The 18,052-nt window shown below is 42.4% G+C and overlaps 1 long non-coding RNA gene across 1 annotated transcript in view; it reads left to right on the forward strand.

Moving 5' to 3' along the window:
* Positions 1-18,052, forward strand: part of LOC103102793 (uncharacterized) — a 74,739-nt gene that overhangs the window by 52,441 nt on the left and 4,246 nt on the right. The window lies entirely within an intron of this gene.

Below are 18,052 nucleotides of genomic sequence, written 5' to 3' on the forward strand. Positions count from 1 at the left end.
GAGCATGTATAACTCTGAAATGAGAAAGAATTAGAACTCAGGGCTTGATTTATTATTTTGTTGATTGTTTAGACTTAAAAAGTGATGGACGAAATGTTAAGCGTGCAGATTAAGCCAAAACTTGTGTCATTTGTACATTTTTGAGAGGTGGTTGTTAAACACTTAACAGAACACTCACAGAACAAAATATTTTCCCTTTTTGGTTCAGGCCTGGCATATCTTCAGTATAAGGAATTCTCAGTAAAGAAATACACCCTGCCAATACATATTGGCAGGTGACCTGCAACTTCTAGTCCTATTCACTGAAAAATCAGGTGATTTTCCCAGAGTCACACAGACAGCACACACCACATTACCTCTCAAAGATAAATTTAATAACAGGAAAACTAAAGAGACTTTCCCAGGCATTTATAGAAAAATCACCTTAGCTATTCTAGACGTGGTTGTAAAACCTGGAAATATTGTCACAAATCCTCAAGACTCATCATTAATTATCTCTTTTTTTAAAAAAAAAACCCACCTTCCATCTTGGAGTCTCCAAGGCAGAAGAGTGGTAAGGGCTAGGCAATGGGGGTCAAGTGACTTGCCCAAGGTCACACAGCTGGGAAGTGTATCACTATTCTCATTGCACATCACAGCAGGCTACATTGTGAGTTCTCTAGTAATTGTCCATATCTCTTTATCATTCTAAAGTCTGCTAGGCACCTGTATTCTCTTGTTCGAATCTCATAACTACCCTCATAGGATCTTGAATTTAGGGCTACCAGGGACCTTGGAATCACCAACTCTAACATATTTTTTACAGATAAGGAAACTTTAGCTCAGGAATGAAATGACTTACCCAAGGTCACCCAGATACTATGTGGCAAAGTCAGGGGATGAGCCCAGATTATCTTGATTCACCACCCTGTTTTGCCTTGTAATACAAGTTCTAATTATTATTCCCGTTTTACATAGGAACAAAGTCATGCTCAGAAAGACCAAATGGCTTTCCCAGGGTCAACCAGACAATGTCAGAGGCAAGATTCAAATGGAGATCTCTTAACCTCCAGGACAGCACCCTAGCCATTACAACACGCTGCCTCCACTGTGAGGAGTCAAGAGTGTATGAAGTTTTGTAAACCACAGTTTGTAAATGTGCTGGGGCCCTGATCTGTTTTCTGTTGTTTTCTGTTGGGTTACCTAGTTTCTTGTTTCCTTGTTAATAATCTCTGCTATTTCTGCCTTTCAACTTTCTGGAAGTTCCATCCTGGAGCTTCTAGTGCTATGTTTCAACATGATTCTATGATTCTATAATAAGAACGTTTTCTTTAAAACCACAGAGATCTAAAATCATTCATGATTCTGATTTTCCATTTAAAGCCAACGGTGCCCCCTGTGAGGGCTTTGTAGGTCATTTGGAAAAAACCAACAACAATAACTGAAATGGGGAGTATGATTCTGAATTTCCATGCAGGTCTGAGTTTGGTCATCCTTCTCTATCTTTGTAGGTTATCTAGAAACACTGTGCAGGGTAAAGGCCCCAAATCCTGTGGAAAATTGGTCCTTGATTAATTTGCTTAATGGGCCCTAGGCATGGACTCCTTAGGTCTGAAAACGTTTACTAAATGAACCCTGGGGAGTCCTAAAGGCCAGAACTGAGGGCACAGGGAAGGGATGAGTGTTAGCAAGGAGAACTCACTTTCTTCCCCTGAGATGTATAAGAGAAAAATGGGAGGAGAGATGTTGAGACGATTCGATTAGCTGGAATTGGAGAAATCCATCTCATGTACCTGGCACTGTGCTAAATAAGCACTGAAGGATACAAAGACAAAATGAAAAAGAGTCTCTTGTCTTTCTCTCCCATGAGGATAGAACATGTACGCTGAGAAGTAAATACAAAGTAGCACCAAGTTATAACAAGTCATTTCAAGAACCGAAGAACACTAAACTTGGGGGAATCAGGAAAGGTTTCATGTGGGCAGTGGCATTTGAACTGTGTTTGAAAGAAGAAATACAGTCTAGGAGGTGGAAGCAAGGACTGCATCCCAGATATGGGGTGGGTAGCCCAGGCAAAGGTGGGAGACACAATGTTGTGGATGAAGAAATGGCATGCAAATTCAGCCCTAACAGAATGCGTAGTGATAAGAAATATGACAGGAAAGGTGGGTGGGGGCCAAATCGGGGAGGGTTCTTAAATGCCAGACTGAGGATTTTGTATTTTCTCTTAGAGGAAACGGAAGCCTTCAAATAAACATAGACAGACAGACAGACAGATAGATAGACAGATCAGATAGATAGGTAGATAGATGGGTAGATATTTGAGTAAAGGGATAACAGTAAAGGGATCTGTGTTCTAAGAATATCACTTTGGTGAGAAAGTGACTTATTCTGGAGTTTGGGATCTCATGGACTGAGAGTAGACATAATCAAACCCTGGAGAGGTGCCACCTTTGGACATCTTTGGCCTTGGTTGGAACCCAGAATAAAAATGGATCATACACAAAATATAAACTATTCTGATTATAAAAACTATAAAACAAACAAAAAATTAGAAGAGAAATAGGTAATTGGGCAAGAATATTCAAATCAAGTTTCTCTGATAAGCATCTACAGGAACCACTGATCCAAATTTATAAGAATGAAGAGCCCCAAAAATTCCCCAATACATAAATAAATGGTCAATGGTTAGTAACAGACAGTTTTCAAAGGGAGAAGTCCAAGTTATCAACAAATTGGAAAAATTGCTCCAAATCATCAATAATCAGAGTAATGTAAATTAAAACAATTTTAAGGTTCTACCTCACACTGCCAAAACTGACTCCCAAAAGGAAGATGACAAGTGTTGGAAGGGCTGGGGGAAAACAGGTACAATAGTTGGTGGAGCTGTAAACTGGTCAAATTATTCCTAAGGTTGCTAAAATGTGTATATTTTTTGACTCAAAGACATCACTTAGGCTCATATTCTCAAAGAAAGAATAAAAGGACTTGTGTGCACAAAAATATTTATAGCTGTTCTTTCTGTCATAGTCCCAAATTGGAAATGAAGGGGCTGTTGTTTTATTGCAGAATGGCTAAATAAATTGTGGTATACAAATATAATGAAGTATATTGTGTCAGAAGAAATGATGAAATGACTACCTTCAGAGGAAATCAGGAAGACTTGTATGAACTGATGCAGAATGAAATGAGCAGAATTGAGAGAACAAGGTACAAGATTAGTTGCATTATAGAGAACAGCAACTTTGGAAGATGTTTAAGTGTCTTTCTAGAAAGCACAATTTCTAACCCTAACCCTAAATTCATGCCGATAAACCATGAGCCCAAAAGCATGAAGCAGAAACGTATCATTCATCCTCTGACAGAAGTGATTGACCTAAAATGCAGAGACACATACGTTTTCCAAAGTGGTTAATTAGGAATTTGTTTTGCCACACTATACAGGTACATACTGAGGGCTTTATTTTTCAGAGTTTTTGTTCATTGGGAGTTGGGGAATCTGGGAGGGACAGAATAAAATTTTTAAACAAAAAGAAAACAAAATGAATATTAGCATGCTGATAGATGCAGAGGCAAAGCTGACTTCAGAGACTAGAGGTCTGCTTTGCAGTTTCCAAATCTCAGAGTTCTTTGCTTTAAGGTGAGGGGGATTTATTATGACAATTCTGAGCCACATGCCCTGGCACAGGAATACTGCTCACCATGCTCTGGTTATGATCATTGAATGACTCGTGGGAAAAGTCAGATTTGTAAGATTCTTTATCCTGAGCCCTATTTTCTCGTATGCACTTTCAATACATTTATTCTACCCAGACCTCACAAGGCTGGTTGTAAGGAAAGTGCTTTGTAGATGGTAAGGTATTGTATAGAAGTGAGTTATTGTTGTCATCGTTGTTACCTCTGTCCCTAATTGCTTCCTGAGTGGCATCAGTGTTTGAAATCTGAAATATAAATTCAGTCAGGAAGACCAGGGTTTGAATCCTAACTACAGCATTTAGTTGTTGTATGACCACATACAAGGCCCTTACCTTTTTGAGTCTCAGTTTTCTCATCTGTAAAATGGGGATGGAAACATCTGTCATTCTCATCTTTCTGGGCTGCTGTCTGACTCAAGACAGATAAAAGCTTACGGTTTGCAAAGCACTTTACAAATATTATCTCATTTATAATTATCATCCTATTTGGTCCTCACAACAACCATGGGAGGTAAGTGCTATTATTATCCCCATTTTTTACAGTTGAGGAAACTGAGGCATAGAGATTCAGTAAATCACCAAATGTCACCTAGCTAATAAGTATCTGAGGCTTGATTTGAACTCAGGTGGTCTTGACTTCAGATCCAGTGCTGTTCAGTCATTTCAGTAGTTGCCTAACTCTTCATGACCCCTTTTGGTTGGGGTATTCTTGGTAAGTATTAGAGTGGTCTGTGTCTTTCCTTCTTCATTTTGCTTTACATATAAGGAAACTGAGGCAAGCATGGTTAAGTGACTTGCTCAAGGTCACACACATACCTAGGATGTGTCTGAGACTAGATTTGAACTCGTCTTCCTGACTCCAGGCCCAGCACTCTATCCACCAAGCCATCTAGCTGCCCCAATTTGTCACTTAAATGTCATTACCTTCCCTTTCGGTAAAGATGTCCAGGAATGTTGCATATACCTTCAGACATGCTCACTACATCCTTTACTTTTGTCTGAGAGGTTAATTTGGGTGGAGGGGAGTACATTTGTATGAAATTGTGAATGAAATCAAAAGACATTAATATAGTTTATTTTAAAAATCAATGTCTGGTAGTTGTGATAACTCATACTTCTAATCCCTGTTAATGAGGAGGCTGAGACTTGTGGATTGCTTGAGCTCAGGAGCTATGAGCTGCAAATCAGGGAGGTGAGTGGTCATTGAACTTCCAGTCTCAGGAGGAGCTTAGGAAGAATGATTCTCTTTAAAAAATGTCACTTACAGGGGCAGCTGAGTGGCTCAGTGGATTGAAAGCCAGGCCCAGAGATGGGAGGTCCTGGGTTGAAATCTGACCTCAGACACTTCCCAGCTGGGTGACCCTGGGCAAGTCACTTACCCTGCCATGGCCTAGCCTTACCACTCTTCTGCCTTGGAACCAATAAGCTGGAAGGTGAGGGCTTAAAAATGTCAGTACTATTATTCTTCAGGATAATATCATTTATAGATATGTGGCATAATTCAATACATAAACTGATCCACATTGATCATAGTAATTATCAAGAAATGAAATTAATTTGAAAAAGGATAGCCTCTCTCAAAGGACCAAAGACCATCCATTCTTTTTTTTAAACCCTCACCTTCCGTCTTAGACTCAATACTATGTATTGGTTCCAAGGCACAAGAGTAGTAAGGGCTAGGCAATGGGGGTGAAGTGACTTGTCCAGGGTCACCCAGCTGGGAAATGTCTGAGGCTAGATTTGAACCCAGGACCTCCCATCTCTAGGCCTGGCTTTCAATCCACTGAGCCACCCAGCTGCCCCCCAGGACCATCCATTCTTAACAAATTTACTTAGCCTATTTATTTGTTGTCCTTTGATTTCCCAATCTGATCTCAGAAATCTAGAAAGAAGAAAATGCATTTTCCAGATTGTGTCATCAGATTGGAAGAATTTTGGCTGGAAGTTTATTAGGCCAAATCAACACTGCTTTCAAAAGAGCTGTGAATCTGAGAGACTGACCTTGGCATTGTCACTAGACTTGAATTCAAATCTCTCTGTCACTTACTATGTGGCCTTGGATGAGAGTCATTTCCCCTTTCTGGGCCTCAGTTTTCCTTTCTGTAAAATGACAGAGTTGGACTAGATAGTCTCTGAGGTCCCTTCCAGCTAAAGATTTTAGGAGCCTATGATCTCACCATCCATGTTATGTTGCTATATGGATATCAATATCCCTAGCCAAAGGGAGTGACTGAGAGGAAAATCTTGAAAAATTATCCTTGTACTAATCCTATACTTTCCAGACAGAATCTGTCCTCCTCATCCTATAACAACAATCAAGGTAACTATCAACATTAAAGAAGAAAAGAAAAAGAAAAATTGTTCCTGATTGTTTCTCTAATTACACCTCTTATGGCATTAAAAAAGCCAACAATTAGAAACTGAAAAAAAGTTGAAGGCAATGTTGTTTTGCAGCTGTTTCTTTGAAGAGTTTTACTTTTCAACTTAAAAAGGCACACATTTTAAATAGTTCCAATCTAGTGATCATTCTGGGCAAACCATTTAGCAAGTCATTGCTAGAAAACTGGATGTTTGTACCATCTAGTGGTGCATCGCCATATAACTACCCAGAAATGTATAATCCATCTGGCTTACAAGTGGATGAAAAATGTCTTTTGCCTTGACTGTGCTATGCAGTGCGATGGACACCTTCCTGAGCTGATCCATCAGTGTCTCTGTCTTGGATAGGCATTGAAGTTGGACAGGACCCTGACCCCCCCCCCCCCCCCCCCCGCAGTTGTACAGGAGGAGCAGAGTAAGCTGGATTGCCTTTTGGGAAAGTTGCAACTCCTCCAGTTACTACCAGCTTCTCCTTGAAATAAAGGCTCATCTTTGGGTCTAACCTAGCAGTTCTGGAACTGATGACTGCAGTTTGAGCCAAGCCCCTGAGAGAGAAGTGTTCCCTCCTCCCCGACACCCCTTGCCTCCACCATTGACCATGCCATCAAAGATAAAGGACCAATTGGAGACAAGCCGGATGGATGGCTTCCAGAACATAGTCATACCAAAGACAAAAAGGGATGCAGAAAGATAGCCACCTGCAGGAAGAAGCAACCTCAAGGCTTGCAACCCCTTGAACTAGAGAAGAATGCTGAATATACGCTCACTAACCAAGAATTATGAATGTATCCTTTAGCTCTATGTGCCATCCTTACATGTCATCACTATCATTGTTGTGCAGCCACGTCAGACTTGTCCAGCTCTTATGACCCCATTCATGGCTTTCTTGGCAAAGATACTAGAGCAGTTTGCCATTTCCTTCTCTAGCTCCTTGTGCAGACGAGGGAACTGAGGCAGACAGAGTTCATTTAAGGGACTTGCCCAGGATAACACAGCTAATAAATGTCTGAGACCGGCTTTGAACTCAGAAAGATGAGTCTTCTGGCTCCAGGCCCAGCATTCGATCCACTATGCCACCTAGCTACCCAAATTACCATAGTAATTGAAGTTTAAGCCTATTTCCCCCCTGGACTGTCCTTGTGGGAGAATGAGTGCTACTATCTGCTGGGGAAAAGATTTGTATCAACTGTTCTTACTATTTTGTTTTAGTAAATAGCCATTTCCAACCCCTCCAGGCAGACCATTTTAATAAGAAAAAAGATGGCAGTGTAAAGACCCCATACTTTCCATTTTCTAACAACATAATTTTTCCCCCAAGCTTAAACTATTTATTGGCAAGGCTAGCAGTTATCAATAATAGAGGCCAATGGTTGCACAGCAACAAAAGACCCCCTAACCCAGACAGAACAGCTTTTAAAATATAGTTTAATGGTTACAAAAGTACAGAACCCCACCCCAACTGAGATTGTGATTGTAACAACATAATTTTAAGTAAAATGAATAATTTTATGATTAAAACTATCTGGTCAGGGGAAGGTAGGTGGCTCAGTAGATGGAGAGTCAGGCCTAGAGATAGGAGGTCGTGGGTTCAAATTTGACCTCAGATACTTCCCAGCTGTGTGACCCTGGGCAAGTCACTTCACCCCCATTGCCTAGCCCTTGCTGCTCTTCTACCTTGAAACCAATACTTAGTATTGATTCTAAGACAGAAGACATGGGTTTTTAAAAACTTTATCCTGTGAATTACATAAAATCTTTCAGATAAGCATCTATGAGATACATGGTCACATTACAGTTTTCCTAGAGTGGGGAAGATTTTTTTTTCAGACAAAGAGAGACAGTTAGTGGCAGCAGAGAATTGAAAAATAAACAGATAGACCAACCAAACATCCCTTTAATAAGAAAGGAGAACTGAACACCACAAAAATATCCTTGTGGACAGCATATTGACTTAGAAAATCACAAATTAACATCATCTATGTTCTATTGTAATTTTACTTATTCTTGTGAAATATTTCCAAACTATACATTAATTTGGTTCATGTTTGGGGCCCAAAAGGATGCATGCTTGACAGCTTTGATCTAGATAACAATCTTTTTTTTAAACCCTCACCTTCTGTCTTGGAGTCAATACTGTGTATTGGCTCCAGGGCAGAAGAGTGGTAAGGGCTAGGCAATGGGGGTCAAGTGACTTGCCCAGGGTCACCCAGCTGGGAAGTGTCTGAGGCCAGATTTGAACCCAGGACCTCCCATCTCTAGGCCTGGCTCTCAATCCACTGAGCTACCCAGATGTCCCCTAAATAACCAATCTTAAGAAGGTACTAGAATATGTGAATCCTGCCTCATATTTCTCTAAGGTTCGTTTTTTTATTCAATAAGCAGGCACTGGGGACATAAAGACAGAAATAAGAAACAGTCCCTCAAGAAACTTACATTCTGTTGGAGGGAATCATGTGTATACATATAAGTAAATAAGAAATGAATATAAAATAAATTCACGATCATTTTGGAGGTGGGCACTGGGAGGATTGGGGTAGTTGTAATGTGACAGCTGACACTTGAGCTGAGCTTCAAGGGAAGCTATCTGTTCTGAAAGATAAAAGTCCAGGAGGGAATATATTCCAGCAGGAATATCTTCCGGGGCAACTAGGTGGCACTGGGCATAGAGCCAGGAAGCCCATCTTCCTGAGTTCAAATCCAGTCTGAGCCATTCAGACTGTGTGACCCTGGGCAAGTTGCTTCATTGTATTTGCCTCAGTTTCCTCCTCTGTAGAATGATCTGGAGAAAGAAATCGCAAACTACTCCAGGATCTTTGTCAAGAAGACCCCAAAAATGAGGTCATGGAGAATCAGATATGACTGAAAACAACAAATTCCAGACATGGGGAGCAGCATAAACAAAGTCCCAGAGGCAAGATGGGAAACAGCAAAGAGGACAATTAGGCTCTAACCTGGAGGAAATAATGTGGATTAAGCCAGATTTAAAAGGGCTTTAAATGCCAAACTCATGAGGCACATGACTTTGCAGTATGGTTGTCTCCCTCTCACAAATGAGGAAACTGAGGCTGAGAGAGTGTGATGGTAAATCCCCATGCTCAGACTGTCCATGTTGGCAAGAGACTCACATCCTGATCCCAAATAACCTTTTCTTTATTTCTGTTTTGTTTGTTTATTTTCAAGCTTCTTATTTTAAACCTTGTTAAAAATGTTCCCAGATTCTTTAATGAGTTTTACTGAGAGAAAGCTCACGGATGTTCTCTCACACCGTTCGATATTTCTACCCCAGGCAGGAATCGATACTAACATTTCAATACCTCGGTGAGAGGTAATTTGGTTCGTGTGGGCTCACTCTCTGCCAATGTAGTTCGTGCTTCCTCTTTAACTCTGATGGCCTTTCATGCATTGCTGAGTCCCCCCAAAGCTTCTTCCATGCCAGGTGGATACATAATGCGGCAGGGGGAGGGGATTTCTTTGTGCAAATAAGAAAATTATACAGTGCTTCTTAGCACAGTGCCTAGCATACAGTAAATACTTAATCAATGCTTGTAATGATAGTTCATAGACATGAACTACTCAACAACCCTGAGAGATAGGGATTGAAGGATTTTTGTCTCCATGTTACAGATGAGGAAACTGAGGTACACACTGCCCCTAGTTACAGTCTCTAGATCCAGCACTTTTCTCACTCCATTATATGGCTTCTAATTGGACATCAAGGTCAACCCATATACAAAGAGGGATCTCTTTTGCATCTCTTTTCTTGAGAAGACTTGTCTTACACTGAGCCTAAAATCTGACTCTACAATTTCCACTCAGTGTTTCTAGTTCTGCTTTTTGTATGGTAGAGTGGCTAGTTCGCTGCACTTGGAGTCCAGAAGGCCCAAGTTCAAATCCTGCCTCACATACTTATGTAGTTGAGTGACTCAGACAAGTCACCTAAACTTATTTAGCCTCAGTTTTTCCATCTGTAAAATGAGGATAGTAATAATGTTTGCCTCTTAGGGTAGTTGTAAAGCTCAAATGAAATAAGTACTTTGCATACCTAAATGTGAGTTAGTATTAATGCCCAGTGTAATTAATCCTTCTTCCATATATTTAAGGTGGCTCAGTGGTTTGAGAACCAGCCCTAGGGACAGGAAGCCCTGTGTTCAAATCTGGCCTCAGATACCTTCTAACTGTTTGACTTACTCTGGGTAAACCACAACCCCCATTGCCTAGCCCATGCCATTCCTCTGCCTTGGAACCAATACACAGTATTGATTCTAAGACAGAAGGTAAGAGTTAAAAAAAAGGGAGAGCTGCCATATTTCTCCTAAGTCTTTTCTTCAAGCTTCTTTTCTTCAAGCTGAACACCCTTAGTTTCCTTCAACAAATCCCCATATGCAGCTGGGTGTCTCAATGGATTGAGAATCAGGCCCAGAGATGGGAGGTCCTGGGTTCAAATTTGACCTCAGTCACTTCCTAGCTGGGTGACCCTGGGCAAGTCACTTAACCCATCACCTATCCCTTACTGCTCTCCTACCTTGGAACCAATACACAGTATTGATTCTAAGGTGGAAGGTGAGGATTGAAAAAATCCACATATGGCATGAATTTGAACTCTAACCCTGGTTAAGCCCTGGATTAAGGGCTTCTCTTCTAGATTTTCCCTAGCCACCCAATGACCTTAAACATGCAGTCCAGAAACAAACAGAGGACATTGAAACCGTCTGCTCTGGGGCACTGAACTATCTGCCTCTCTTAACATGGCCTTGACGTATCCAACTGTTAACTTGTAATGAGTCTTCTCTTCATGAAGATTCCCAGATCATTCTTTTTCCAGTAAATGTGCTCTCTAGCCACACCTCCTCCATCATTACTTGTGTCAGAAGGGGATTCTTTTGGACCTCAAATGGAAGATTTTACTTTTTAGTCCCTATAAATGTCATCTTATTATCTTTATGCCAACATTTCAGCCAACCAGATCCTTTCAGATCTGACTGGCATCCAGAGGGAAGTGAACTGCTCTTCATGGTTCTATTTGCCCCAGTAGAGTACTAACCCTTCTGTAACAATCCCACAAAGAGATATAGTTGTTTCCTTACAAAAATCCCAGAGCTATTACAGTCTGATGACAAGCATGTACTATGTGCCAGACATTGTACTTTACTATGAGGAGTGATTAGATAGAGCTTGTGAGCCTCAGCCTCTGAGATAGAGGAAGGGGCACCAGCTTCAGACGGCCTCCTACGCAAACCCAAAGCCAAGATTTCCAGGACCTAGCTTTCTAGAGGGAGAAGAGGGTTACCAGTGTCTTAGAAGAGAGGATCATATATTCCCCAAAGATGGGAAGATGCCAGAGATGGACTAATTCTATAATATGAGGGAACAAGGAACCTGCATTTTTTACTTTTTGCCCTAATTGTGAATTATTTGGATAGCACAGGTTTACTTGAAAAGAGAGGGTAGGGATCTCTACCAGTCCTAGGTTTCTTTTCTGGGAAGTTCAAGACCTCAGGGTACTATCATAAGATTGGATGCCTTCAGACCTTAAATCACTATGTAAATATTAATGCTAAAGTGAGATTCACTGCAGGGATAGAAAGTTATCCTACAATCCAAATCATTTCCTTTCCAAAGGGAGTCCAAACTACTGGTTGGTGCTAAAAATTTGGAGGGTTATAAGGCCTGGAGGAAAGAAAGAAAGGTATCGATTGTTTCTGGGCTACTGAAAGTCTTCTGTGTGTTTTCTACATTTTTAATGGTAGAGTGGGATAAGAGCTGTCATACAAGATATACTTTGTTACCTAGAGTGCTTGTACAGGATCTGTAGACCCTTGTACCTAGACATGAACTGTATTTGAGTGATATTCTTAGATTTCCTAGTGAAAATTTCAGGAATATGAGCCACGGGGTTATGATTTGGGGCTATCTCCAAGACTGAACTCAATTCCTATAAGCTCAGAGGTTGGGGGTGGCAGTCTCATTGGAGCCTCACAACAAACCTGGGAGATAGGTACGTCAGGTATTATTTTTCCCTGTTAGTCTCATGAAAAACACTAAGACTTCAAGTAGTTTAAATGGCTAATACTTATGGTCACAGAGCTAGTATCAACAGAGGTAGAATGTGAACCCAAGTCTCTCCTGACTTCAGCTCTATAGTTCTTTCTACTATAACATGTCCCAGTCATCTACTGCTAGGGGACACGAAGGAATGCTTTTCATCACACTAGAAGTAAATGTGTCTTAGCAATATCAATGAGCACAGTCTCTTGTTCAAGAAGCTTCGGTGAGTGGCTCCCTATTGGCTGTAGGATAAAACACAATCTCTTCCGTTTGGCATTTGAAGCCCTTTACAATTTCCAGGTGATTCCACTTGTCACCTCCCTCACCTGTCTGGTTTCCAGCTCCTCCATACCCTTTCATCTTCCATCTATGTGCCTCTGCAGAGGCTCTCTTATGGCTGTAATACTCTCATCAGTCACCTCCTGTACAATGAGGGCCTTTCCTGGTCTTAATTGTGAGCACTTCCTGCCCCCCCCCCCCCAAAAACAAAGAGAGAACCCAGGGATTGGAGAATGGCTGAATAAACAAATTGTACTGCATGGATGTAGTAATAACGAGCAATTCTAGAGTACTGTAAAGTTTGGAAAGCACTTTACAAATGCTTATTTGATTTGATTCACAGTAGCTCTGAGAGGGAGGTGCTACTAATATCCCCATTTTATAGATGAAGGAATGGAGGCAGGCAGCACTTAAGTGACTTGCCCAGGGTCACACAGTTAATCAGTGTCTGTCATTTCTGTCTTCATACCACCTCTCCCATCCAATCCTTTCTCTTAACTCAAATGGCTGCTTCTCTAGTTCAGGCCTCATGACCTCCTCCCTGGCCTTTGGCTCTAGCCTCCTAATTCATGTCTTTGCTTCAAGCTTCTCCCATCTATCCTTAAGTGAGTTACTCAGTGATTTTCCCCAAACATGGTGGGCTGTCTATTCCCCGTCTATCTTCCTCTGTCTCTGTCTGTCTCTGTCTGTCTCTGTCTCTGTCTCTGTCTCTGTCTCTGTCTCTCTCCCTCTCTCTCTCTCTCTCTCTCTCACACACACACACACACACACACACACACACTGTCAGTACAATAGTTCCCAGTGGCTGGCCTCTAGGATTAGATAACATTTCATCTTTATCTCATCCTCCTAGATTGTCTGTATTTCAGAATAGGTGGCATTCTTAGCCCAGTAGCTCATACGTGTCTGCAGGCTTTATCGATGAGCAGATCTCCATCTCTGTCAGAAGCTGGCCTCAAGAAATTGGTTACTGAGGGACTAGGAGCTGAAAACGGTTGGGGGCCTGCACAGGAGACACCAGGCCGTCTCCCCCCCCCCCACTCTGCAGTAGGGAGTGGTAATGACTTCCGCTGGAGAGCGGCTTCCTGAGGGGGATCAAGCAGAACCCCACTCTTGCCAATATTCCCCTTCCCTCCAGCTCATGGATTCCTTGAGGCCAAGAATTCCAGCAGCAGGCTCATCTGCTAGGACTGGGGAACCTTCATTTCATCTTAAACAAACAAACAAACAAGCGCTGCTGCCCCCCCCCCAGCAGATGTTTTATTTCCTCCTCAGCAGCCTAGCTCCCAGCATCCGCATTAGCAGCCCCATATTCTCCTGCGCTGTGCCTGGGAATGGATGAGGCCAGAAAGGTATTTAAATGTGTCGGCAGCGCCTTCTTAGCTTAGCATCTCCCATTTTCAGACTGAATTCAGTTCCCACAAACATGTCAGAAGCACCCAGGGCTTCCTGGAGCCTCGCAGACAGGACAGCAGAAGCCCAGACCTCAAGGGGCTTGCTGCCTGGCCAGGGCCACAGCCTTCCCTGACCGGCCCAGGCACAGATATTGGCAACAGCAGCTTTTCTCTCTCTCTTTCCTCTTTTCTTTTTGTGGTAGTAAGGGACCAGAAAGGAGTGGGGAAGCCTGGGGTTGGAGAAGGGGCAGGAGAATGGCACGGAATATTGCTGGGCCAAAAGAAACAATGGAGAGAAGGGATGTAGAGAAATGGGAAAGGAGGCCGAAGGAGAACTGCAAAACAAAGCTAAAGTCAGGGGTTCTCAGAGCCCTGGATTTGGGGCAGGCCCAGGACCCAGGAACAAACAGTTTAACACAAGCCTTTTCATCTCTTATGAGTTTCAGCTTTCTCCTTTGCAAAATGACTGTTGTCTTCTGGAGTGGTTTGCCATTTCCTGTTCCAGCTCATTTTATAGATGAGGAAATAGGGTGAAGTGACTTAACCAGGAACACACAGTTAGTAAATGTCAGAGGCCACATTTGAACTCGGGTCTTCTTGACTCTAGACCTGGCACTCTATCCACTGATTGGGTCACCTAGCTACTTCCAAGGCAAACAGATTAAGTGACCTGTCCAGTGTCACATAGCTAGTAAATGCCTGAGGCTGGATTTGAACTCGGGTCTTCCTGACACCAGGCCCAGTAAAATGACCACATGACTCTTAGGTCCTTTCGAACTCTATGGGTCATTGAGCCCACAGCCTGAGTTGGAACTCTGCGTGTGCTCCTTACTCCCCAGGAGTCTCGGTCTCACCTCTGTGGGCCTCAGCTTTCTCTGCTCTAGCATAAAGGAGCTGACCTAGGTGCTCACTAAGAGCCACAAACAGTCAGCAATGGCTTGGCTTCCTCCAGTAGCAGGGGGAGAGTCTTGAAGGGTTCCGAGCAGGGAAATGAAATGCTTTAGAGCTCCCTGATCTGGGCGAACTAGCTCAGGAAGAGCTGGAGGGGAGCAAGCCAGGGAGGTTCTAACAAGGGTTCGAGCTCAAGCAGTGAGGATTTGCCCTGATTCGTGCTGGTGCCGGTGGTAATAGCAATGTGAAGAGAGGGCGGCTATTCGAGAGAATCGATAAGCCGAATTCCTACCCGGCACGCTTTTGTCTTTGCATCCCCAGGTCCAGGCGGGTGCGCAATAAACGCTTATTGATTGATTGACTGATGTAGGTGGGCGGAAGCCGCCAAAATGATTCAGAGCTTTTCTGGAGGGGTGAAGCGACAGTGCCATTAAGAGAGAGAGCTAAGGGAGTCTGGTGGAGGAATTGATTGAGGGGAGGAGAGGATGATGACGAATTTGGTTTCAGACATGTTTAGTCTGAAGTGGGCCCCAAAGATGCACTTGTCCAGTAGCCAGCCTGTGGATAGATGGGAACAGAGCCTAAGGAAGAGATCACAGCTTCGAGGATTGATCTGGAGGCAGAATTGGAGTGGTTGGCCAGAGGGGATCAGTAAGAGAAAGTGGAGAAAGAAGGGAAGTAGCCTGCCTGCCCCCCCTACCATCCTCCTCCCCCCCCCACCAGAACCCCAGGGAGCCTGGATTTAGGGCTGCAGAGCTGGAAGAACAACAAATGAAGGGGCCGAGGAATGATCCCAGGTCTCCTTCCACTGTTCTAGGAGCTGTGGAGGGAAACATGACAATAGCTTCTATTTACATAGAGCCCTGAAAAGATCTGATTGTTCTTAAGGGCAATCCAGTGAAGTAGATAATGAAAGTTTTATTATCTCTGTTTTACAGATTAGGGGACCGAGGCTCTGAGACTTTGTAATTCAGGTTCTGCAGCTGTAAAATGGAGATAAAAATATTTAGAGTGCAAGTGAGAGAATGAATACAAAGTGCTTTGCAAACCTTGCAGCTACATTAAGATGTAGTGTCCCATTCTTTGAGACCCCATTTGGGATTTTCTTGGCTAAACCTTGAACCCAAATCTTCTGATTTCAAAGCCAAAACTCTTTCTAAAATTGAAATTATGCTCTCCTCTGAGATATGTTTGAGAAAATACCTCTTGCCATTCCAGGAGCTACTTGGGATTTACCTCAGGCTCTTGGGCCTAACTAATTAGTTACCAAGTCTTTTTTTAGACCCTTACCTTCTGCCTTAAGGCAGAAGAGTGGTAAGGGTTAGGCAATGGGGATTAAGTGATTTGCTCAGGGTTACACAGCTAAGAAGTATCTGAGGTCACATTTGAACCCAGGACCTCCCGTCTCTGGGTCTGGCAGTTACCAAGTTTTGTGAATTCTGCCTCCCCACATCCATCCCCTTCCATCCATTTACACAGTCTCTATCCTAAACTCTCTTCTCTTCTTCCCTAGATAACTGTAATAACCTCAGTCTCCCTACTTCTAGTTCTTCCCTTACTAAACCAGTTGCCTAACTGAGATTTCTTAAAAACAGATATAACCATGTCTCCTCCTTGCAACAAAGTCATTACTGGCTCCCTGGTATAATAAAATGCAAAATGTTTAGCTTGGCATTTAAAACCCCCTATAATATAGATGGGATAACTAGGTGGTATAGTGAATAGAGTGCTGACCCTGGATTCAGGAAGACATCTTCCTGAGTTCAAATGTGGTGTTAGACACTTACTAGCTGTGTGACCTTGGGCAAGTGCCTTGACCCTATTTGTCTCAGCTTCCTCCTCTGTAAAGTGAACTGGAGTAGAAAATGTCAAATTACTCCAGTATCTTTGTCAAGAAAACCCCAAATGGGGTCAGGTAGAGTTGGATGCAACTGAACAACATCATCGATGGCCCACCTCTTTTTTCAGCCTTCATATCCCTTCCCTTTTCCACACACTCTATTTCAGGCTAAGTATTGCCAGTATATGGCATTCCACATTTCTTTCCCTAGTCTAGACTGCACTCCTTTCAAACCTCTGCCTCAAAGAATTCCCAGCTTCCTCCAGATCATAGCTCAGGCCTTTCTTGTGCACCCTCCCCCATCCATTAGCATTCTTTCCCCCTTTACATTTCCTTCTATTATTGTTTTATTTGTATATATGTAATCTTCTCCCAGAATATAAGCTCCCTGAAGACATAGACTGTTTCCTTTTTTGTCATTGTTGTCTTAGAGTCTATTATGGTGCCTAGAGCACAGTAGCCACTTTCAGTAAGTTTCTGAATATAACTTTCCTGGCAGCTCTTCTATGGAGGAATAGATGATGAGATCCATCTAAGTTCACACACAAGAAAGGACCTTCCGGCTTGGTGTTAGGGCAAGAACTGGGGGGATACAGGACTGAAAAAATGGAATAATTTCATAAAAGGGACCCTGTTGTCATTTGGGGCCTAAAGACTTAGTGAATGTGAACACTGAGCTGCTGACAGTGATTTTTAAGGTTGTCAGAGAATGGAAAAGGTACTGTATGATAGAAGGGCAAATGGGTTAATAAAAAGGTAATGAGAAATGGAATAGTCTAGTCTGTAAACTATGTGTTAGGGAGCTTTACCATGTTTCCTAGCAAAAATCCTAGCACATGTTATTGAAAGGATGGTTAGTGAATGTTTAGAAAAGGAAGCAGTGATAAAAGAGCTTTGGTATGGCTCTTTGTGAGCAAGAACAGCCACAGCAGACTAACCATGCCCTTTTATGACGGTCACTAGCTTGGTAGACCCAGGGAATGCTATTGATCTAGAATCATGGGCCCATAGATATAGAGCTCAAAGGGACCTTAATAGCTCTCTAGTCCAGTTCCTTCATTTTACAATGAGAAAACTGGGGTCTAGTGAAATCAAATGATTTGTCAAGGTCATCCAGATAATGGTAAAAGAAGGATGTGAACCCAAACCTTCAGTCTTAGAAAAAAAGATGCTCTTTCCACTGAACTACACTGTCTCTGGTTTAGCTAGATTTTAGCAAAGTGTTTGACATGCTTCTTGTGGACAAGGTGGAGAAATCTGGACTAAATTATGATAGGACCAGTAGCATGACTGGACTCAAACTTTAATAGCATTTATTGTTCAATTTTCAGCCTGGAAGGAGTTCTCTCCAGGAGTGAGTACCCTAAGAATCAATGCTTGCCTCTGAGCTGAACATTTTTCTCATTGACTTGGATGAAGCCATCTTGATGTGCTTCTCAAATTTACTTAAGACATGAAGAGGGGAGAAATGGTTAACATAAAAAATGATGGAAGCAAGAACTGAGGAGATCTTAACTGGCAAAATATTGAGCTGAATCTAAGGTGAAATT

This window comes from Monodelphis domestica, chromosome X, assembly GCF_027887165.1.
Source record: "Monodelphis domestica isolate mMonDom1 chromosome X, mMonDom1.pri, whole genome shotgun sequence".
In the NCBI taxonomy this organism is placed as follows: Eukaryota; Metazoa; Chordata; class Mammalia; order Didelphimorphia; family Didelphidae; genus Monodelphis; species Monodelphis domestica.